General features: G+C 40.0%; 1 long non-coding RNA gene across 1 annotated transcript; it reads left to right on the forward strand.

The window, feature by feature from the left end:
* The first annotated feature begins 269 nt into the window (after positions 1-269).
* On the forward strand, positions 270-7,519 carry LOC138397379 (uncharacterized). The gene is made up of 3 exons (XR_011235762.1): positions 270-359; positions 4,462-4,598; positions 7,125-7,519. It is a non-coding gene; the product is annotated as an uncharacterized lncRNA (long non-coding RNA).
* Positions 7,520-8,445: the final 926 nt, after the last annotated feature.

Below are 8,445 nucleotides of genomic sequence, written 5' to 3' on the forward strand. Positions count from 1 at the left end.
CAACTTCTATTTTATTCTAAAACTATTTAAAATAAATTTTTTTTTAAAAAAAAAATCAAAGTCCACTTGCTAAGAGGCCAAGCAATGGCCAGCAGGCTGTGTGTGCAAACAGGTTTCATGTTGAATGCCAACTGGCGCAAGTGCCTTCTGGTTAAATGATAACAAGGCCATTCGCCCTAGTTAGGAGAGCTCAGAAAAGTAAATATTCAGTGAAATCAAAGTGTCAAACCATTTATCTCAACACCTTGACCATCAGCAAATGAGACAACAGGACAGGTGAGAAAGTAGCTGTCAAAAAACTGTATCCATAGTCACGATGCTTCAGGAAAGTGAAAGACATCTTCTTTTGGGCTTTGCAAGTAAGTGTCCCACTTAACGACTAGAGGAATTAAATACATGCCTCATATTAGGACTGCTTTCTCTTCTTTTAACCTGCTGTTATAGCCCAGGGTAACAAGCAGTGTAAAACCTACCAAGTCCCTTTGCTTTTGTCCGTGTCCCTGTCAGGCTCAATGTGCCACTGAAACTCTCTCTGCGTCTGACTGTTTTTCCATTTTTAATGGCCTTTTTCTGCCCTCCTTTATCCCTCTTCCCAGATGTTCTCATGGTTTCCTGCCAATTATCTTCCTAACCTCCCTAACTATTTCAATATCTATAATATTGGATTAAAAGTTATTTTTAGTATTTTTTGTACTTGATAATTTAATTTGGAGGTTCAAGCTTTTATACAGCAAAGGAGTTTGTACTTTTGCATTTCCCAATCTCATAACCTCTCTCTCATGTGATATAACACACAGCACTTACATTAAAATTCATTCCTGAGAGTCTGGTTGCCTGAGATTCTTTCTGGCCTGTCAGCAACTGGAGGTTCTGGCCTTTCCATGATGCATCCAGTCTCCTAAAGCAGAAAACCATTTGCTTCTTTTATTCCTCCTCTGATTCTCATCACATCACTTCCACACCACCCTGGGAAAGTGAAATTCTTCATCCGCTATCATGCATGTGGCAGGATACACTTTTAAGACCATAATGTATTGTTTTTTCTTTCTTTTCTATGCTCTGGCTTTTGTGTCTTGGAGCATTTGGGAGCATTGCTCCCACCTTGCTCCCAAATGCTCTTTACGGAAGAGTCTTAGTGTGTAACAAACAAACACTCAGCTGAAGTCAAAGGGTGCTTATTCACAGGGCTCTACCGATTCTGTATTTCTTCTGTGATGGTGAATAGCTCACGGACTGACAGCTGATCTGTGGACCACACGTTGAGCAGCACTGGTTTAACTGATGAATCATTCTGCTGGGACAGAGAGACAGAAACACTGGCAGTGATTGTGATGTTTCAGTCCTGACATTCGTATCCCATTCTTCCATGATTTTTTTCTTTTCTTTATGTAACAACTTTATTGAGGGATACTTCACATAGCCTATGATTCACCCACATAATGGTATAGTCACAGAATTGTGCAACCACCACCACAGTAAAATTTTAAAACAAGCGCATCACCTCCAAAAGAAATCCCATACTTAGCAGTCACTCCCCATGTCCCCCAATTCTCTCAGCTAATCCACTTTATGCCTCTATATATTTGTATACTCTGGACATTTCATATGAATAGAATCATACAATGCATGGGCTTTTTTCACGTAGCATACTACTTTCAAGGTTCATCCATATGGTAGCAAGTATCAGTGTAACATGTATCATTCCTTTTTGTGTCTCAGAGTGACTCTCTTTGCATTTATTTTCCTTGGAGTTTGTTGAGCTTCTTGGACGTGGGAAATTGATGTTTTTCATCAAATTTGGGAAGTTTTCAGCTATTGTTTCTTTTATATTTTTTGTACTCCTTACTCTTTCTCCCTTCCTTCTGTTATTAATACTTCCATTACATGTATGTTGGTTCACTTAATGATGTCCTATATTTCTCTAAGGCTCTATTCATCTTCCTCATTCATGTCTCTTTAAATATTTCTTGTCTTTTTATGGTTACAGATATTCTTTGGATCACATTTTCATCATCTTTCTTTAAGTTTGCTAATTCTTTCTCCTTTTTTATTTTTAATTATTATGGGTACATAATAGTTGTATAACTTTATGGGCACATGTGATATTTTGATACAGGCATAATCAAATGTGAATTAATCAAGTCAGGGTAATGGGATATCCATCATTTCAGGCATTTATCATTCATTTCTTTGTGTTAGGAACACTTAGATCCCAGTCTTTTAGTTATTTTAAAGTATACCCTAACTTATTGCTGATTATACTCAGTTTGTTGTGCTATCAAATATTGTTCATTCTATTTAACTATCTAACTATATTTTTGCACCCCTTACCCATCCCCACTTTATCCCCCTCCACCCTGCTACCCTTCCCAGCCTCAGGTAACCCTCATTCTACTCTCTGTCACCATGAGATCAATTGTTTTTAATATTGAGCTCCCATATATGAGTGAGAACATGCAAAATTTGTCTTTCTGTGGTTGGTTTATTTCACTTAACATTATGTTCTCCAGCTCCGTCCATGTTGCTGCAAACGGCAGAGTTCCATTCTTTTTTGTAGCTATATAAATTCCATTGTGTGTATGTGCCACAATTTCTGCATCCATTCATCTGCTTAGGTTGATTCCAAATCTTGGCTATTGTGAATAGTGCTCCCATAAACATGGGAGTGCAGGCATCTTTTCAATATACTGAATTCCCCTTCTTTATACTTATGCCCAGCAGTGGGATTTCTGGGTAATATAGTAGTTCTATTTTCATTTTTTGGAGGAACTTCCATCATGTTCTCCATAGTCGTTGCACTAATTTACATTCCCACTCACAGTGTATGAGGGTTCTCCTTTTTCCACATCCTCAGTAGCATTTGTTATTGCCTATCTTTTTGGTAAAAGCCATTTTAACTGGAGTGAGAAGATACCTCATTGCAGTTTTGATTTGCATTTCTCTGACAACTAATAATATTGAGCATGTCTTCATATTCCAGTTGGCCATATGTATGTCTTCTTTGGAGAAATGTCTATGCAGATTCTTTGCCTATTTTTAATTTCATAATGATAAAATGTCTATTCATTAGAAAAATATAAAACTTATAAATGGTATATGCACAATAATACAGCCTCAAAAGACATAATGTAAAAATTAATAAAAATGAAAAGGATAAATTGACAACTGCATAATTGCAGCAAGATATTTGGGCATTTTTCATTCAGAAATTGATAGAATAGTAAACAGAGAAAAGATCTGAACAACGGTATCAACTACGCTGATCTAATTGGTATCTATAGCAGGCTGGACTCAACAATAGCAGAATACATATTGGTTTTAAGATCACATGTTATATTTATCAATATTGACTGTATTGGATCCTAAAACATCTCAATAAATTTAGAGGACTGACATTATAAAAAGTATTTAACAGCATTAGAATTAAATTAGACATAAATTAGACACAAATTACAAAATAATAACTAGGAAAACCTCTTTTGTTGCAAATCCTGTTGTTGAAAATCATTTGATCATATTTTAGTGGGTCTATTTCTGGACTCTATTATGTTGCATTGATCCACATGTCTATTTATACACCAATTCTATAGTAACTTGACTGCTATAAGGTCAGTCAATTTTTTATATCAGTGTAAGCTTTACAAACTGTTTTTAAAATTGGTTTGCTATTCTAGGGCTTTTTTCCATATAAAAAAATAACATTGAACTTTAGCTCAAACCACACACAGAGATACAAAAATTAGTTTGAAGTGGATTACAAACCTAAATGTAAGAGCAAAAATACATAAGTTCCAGAGGGGGAAAAATAGGATAAAACCTCTATGACCTTGGCTAAACAAATAACTCCTTAAAACAACAAGTGCAAGCCATTAAAAGAAACGTACTGAATTGCATCAAAATTAAAAGCCTTTGCCCTTTGAATGACATCTTGAAGAAAAGACATGTTTATGACATCTGCAAACTACAAAATGGAAAAAATATATTTGCCTATATGCATATGTTAGACAAAAACACTAACATAATAAATGTACAATAGTATTTATTATTTTCTATGTTTATTTCTATTTATTCAACTGATTATTGTGTCCTGTCTTAGTTCAGGCTGCTATTACAAAAATACCATGGACTGAGTGGCTTTAACAATAGAAATTTATTTCTCAACCATTCTGGAAGCTGGGAAGTCCAAGATCAAGGTGCTGCTGGCCAATTCAGTTCCTGGTTAGATCAATGTGTTCTTATGAAAACCAATTCCTGCTGCATCTGACCCCAGAATTAGGATGCACTAGCAAACATTAGAAGTTTCACCTCTAGCATATGATACATGCAGAGGGTCAGAAAAAGATTTAGTACTAGCTCCAAGAGAGGAGGAAACAGTCATTCAAATCTGTTTAAATTGTATGACTTTTCATTTCCATTTTCTTATGCAAGTTTTTTCTTCCCTTCTTCCTCAAATGCCTGCAGATTCAGATTTTTTTCAATGGAGTTTCTGCTTTCAATGGCCTTCTACATCAGGACTGAAGCTTTCAATCATAAGTTCTCTGGGACAGATCACGAACTAAAGGTCTAGAACAAATGACAAGCCACCCAAGGACACAAAGGTAGGCCAGCATGTCTGGGGCCAAAAAGAAACTTGTGGAAAGCATGAGACAGTCAAATGGGCCGATGCTCCCCCATAATTCTCTTTGTGCTAAGTTGGCTTCTGTGCCTAGTCAAAATTCTCATAAGTAGTTTATTGAACAATCATGTATTTGGTGGGCTACAAGACAAAATGACCTCATTTCTCCTATCAGACTTCAGACAAGGGCTGTTGGCTCTTCCTTTCCTGCTCCTTCATGGCATACTGGGTGGATCCCACAGGTGGTGTTAAGATGACCAGCCCGGTTAGTCCAGACTGAAATTCATTCTTCTATCCAATTCAAACCGTTGCCCTTCTCCACCAGCCCAGACCTGCCTTGCACACTGGGAAGGAGATGGGTCTGACTCCCCTTCATGTGTCTTCCCTCTTCCTCCTGATCCTTCAGACATCTCCAAGATCAGGATCTAAAAGGGGGAATTAGAGGGAAGTGACAAAGGCATTTTTATTTAGCAGCTATGGTGATGCTTCTTCCCTGGGTGTGGTGGACTGTCAGATGCGGTGCATATTTCAATGCTTCCAGAGGTCCCTGGGGCCTTTACTTTGCACACGTCCCTGAGGTGGGAGAATCCTTTTGGCTTGACCTCTCTCTCCCTTATGCTCCAGATAATACTCTCCAGAGTACCTGTTACTATGGTACTCCTCGCCTGCAGGCCAGGTTCCTTGCAGGAGGGCAGAAAGACATTGGCAAGACAAGCTCACACTGGCCCACTGAAAACCCATGAATCTTGCCCCACCAGGGAGTGAGCGTGCAGGCTGCCCCCCACCAGCTCCTCTCCTCGCCCTGCCATCACTCCATTTCCTTCTCTTTCCTTTGTTCAAACAGACACAGAGGACAGACTGGCAAGTCCACTGCTCCAGCAGATATCCAACAGGGGAAAAGGGATACCAGGCTCCCATCTCGTAGGCATGCGCAGTCTTTACAAGTGGTCCTTGCAGAGCACACCCTAGTCTGAGTTGGGTGGGGAATGGGCATCATTAAGAGAGGAAGGGAGAGGATAAATACAGCTTTTCTCCCCTAAAGGCAATGACTCCATAGTTAACAAGTTCTGTTTAGTCAAGCCAATCATTTTCAAATTTCTAGTTTTTTCTTCATATAGACTGGAAAGGGGATGGATGGATGTTAGTCATGGGACTGGTGGCCTCATCATTATAAGCCTGAGACAAAAACAGTGCTTTACCTTTACAACGTAGGATGCTCAGTGCTCAATGTGCTCAGTGTTAGGGCATTAGCTTCCAGTCTCAGCAGCCAGCCTGTTTACCATCCTGTTATACCCATTTAGGGGCAGGTGCTCTAGAAAAATAGGCAAAAGGGTGAGTATCTTAGAAATGGAAAACCAAAAAAAATGAGATTCATGAAAATTTTATGGACCATGTAACGTAGGCTGGAATATCTCCCTCTATTGTCTCTTCCAGGAACATAGGGATATGTCTGTCCCCTTCACCTTGCATGGATGTTTTAGATTTCAAGCAATCCAAGCTATTAAAAGCTGCTTGGATTTCTTAAAAGCCAACAGGATACATACATGGTAACAATGTCATAAAGCTGAAACATTGTTGTTCATTGTATCCACTGCATTCCAAACTTTCCAATGTAATGGCCATTGGAGGTCTATGAGCAACCTGAAAAATAATAGCAAGAGAATTTATGGCAAAAAGGACCACTATGTACCTGATAATCTCTTTTCTTTACAGCTTCCATTTCCCAGCTCTTTTCCATCACCTTAACCCTTCAGAGCCAACTGACAACTACCTAGGTAGCAGATGGAATATACAGTAATTTGCCCCCATCACTAGAGCTCTTCAGAGCAATATCATACCATGAGACTCACATGGGGTGCCACGTGACAGGAGTTCTCAGTAGATACCTTTCAAATTGAATTCCAATTAGGAAAATGTGATGTGGTAGAGTTAACTCTCCCCCCAAATCCACTGATTTTCCTGTATTCTATTTTGCTCATAAAAGCGAACTCCTAGAGTACATTTCCATTATAATTCAACTGATCAACATTTGCTTTACCTACAGTCTCTGGATAGCCTACAGCAGTGGTTCTCAATCTTAATCTCAGCTCTACGTTAAAACCACCTGGGGAGTTTTCAAAACTCCCCACGCTCATGCCACACACCCAAACAATTCACGTGAAGGTCCTAGGGTGAGACCCAGGCATCAGGTTTTTTTAAAAGTTTTCCCAAGTTTCTGGCCTGCAGCCAAAGTTGAGAAACACTGTGGAAAGTAGTCCAGAGCTGTGTACTCCGGCTCCAGGGGGCTGTCGCTTTCCTTCGAATTCTTCCTCAACCTTGGTCCTTGACATAGAGGACCCTGACCTCCCAACCTCCGGGCCTTTGGGAACTACTATCCTTGTTCTCTTTGCCCCTACGGAGCACAGGCTGGTGAAGGTGGGGGAGGGAAGCGCAAGGGTGACATCTAGTGGTAAAAAAATGAAGTTTTTTTGTGTTTTTTTTTTTGTTTGTTTGTTTTTGTTTTTTAAAGGTCCTGTTCTCTGAAAAATGACAAGAGAAAGTCACCAAAGGAACGTGGTCTGTGTGTCTCCTTGAATTGGCTCAGCCATGGTTTCCTACCTTGACAACACTCCAGGAAGACCGTGGGGCCGAACTGCATTTTTAAAGGCTTCAGAGGGAGGTTTTGGTTCTCATTGAACTTGGTCGTGGCCTCCATGGTGTTTAGCCGGCTCTGCCGACAGACCCGCTGCGGGGGCTGTTCCCAGCCCTCTTGTTACTGGCAGACGTGGGCTGACAGCATGCTGCCTCAAGCCTGGCCTCCCACACCATGCACGCTGCCCCCTGTGGCCAAATGTGGGAGAGACGTTGCCCACCAGCATTGTGGTCACATGCTCCGGCTGCCACAACATAGTACAGGCACGCCTGGTTTTATTGTGCTTCACCTTATGGGCTTTGTAGATGTTTTTTTTTTTTTTTTTTTTTTTTTTTACAAATTGAAGGTTTGTAGCAACCCTGCATCGGGCAAGTCTGTTGATGCCATTTTTCCAACAGCACGGGCTCACTTCGTGTCTCTGTGTCACATTTTGGTAATTCTCAAATATTTCAAAATTTTTCATTATTATTATATCTGTTATGGGGATCCACAATCTATAATCTTTAGTGTTACTATTGTAATTGTTTTGGATCACAACAAACTGTGCCCATATAAGACAGTGAACTTAATCGATACATGTGTGTTCTGACTGCTCCAGGGAACGGCATTCCCCATCCCTCTCCTTTTCCTCAGGCCTCCCTATTCCCTGAGACACAACGATATGGAAATTAGGCCAATTAATAACCCTACAATGGCCTCTAAGTGTTCAAGTGAAAGGAGTGTCTCTGACTTTAAATCAAAAGCTAGAAATGATTAAGCTTATTCAGGAAGGCATGTCGACAGCAGAGATAGGCTGAAAGCTGTGCCAAACAGTTAGCCAAGTCGCAAATGCAAAAGAAACATTCTTAAAGGCAATGAAAAGTGCTACTCTAGTGTAGACACGAGTGATAAGAAAGCTAGACAGCCTTATTGCTGATACAGAGACGGTTTGAGCAGTCTGGATAGAAGATAAAACCAGACACAACTTTCCCTTAAGCCAAAGCCTAATCCAGAGAAAAGCCCTAACTTTCTTCAATTCTATGAAGGCTGAGAGAGATGAGGAAGCTACAGAAGAAAAGTTTAAAGCCAGCAGAGTTTGGTTCATGAGGTTTATGGAAAGAAGCCATCTTCGTAACATAAAAGTGCTGGGTGAAGCAATAAGTGCTGATATAGAAGCTGCAGCAAGTTATCCAGAAGATCTAGCTAAGATCATGGATGA

The sequence above is a fragment of the Eulemur rufifrons genome, chromosome 16 (assembly GCF_041146395.1).
Source record: "Eulemur rufifrons isolate Redbay chromosome 16, OSU_ERuf_1, whole genome shotgun sequence".
Taxonomy (NCBI): domain Eukaryota; kingdom Metazoa; phylum Chordata; class Mammalia; order Primates; family Lemuridae; genus Eulemur; species Eulemur rufifrons.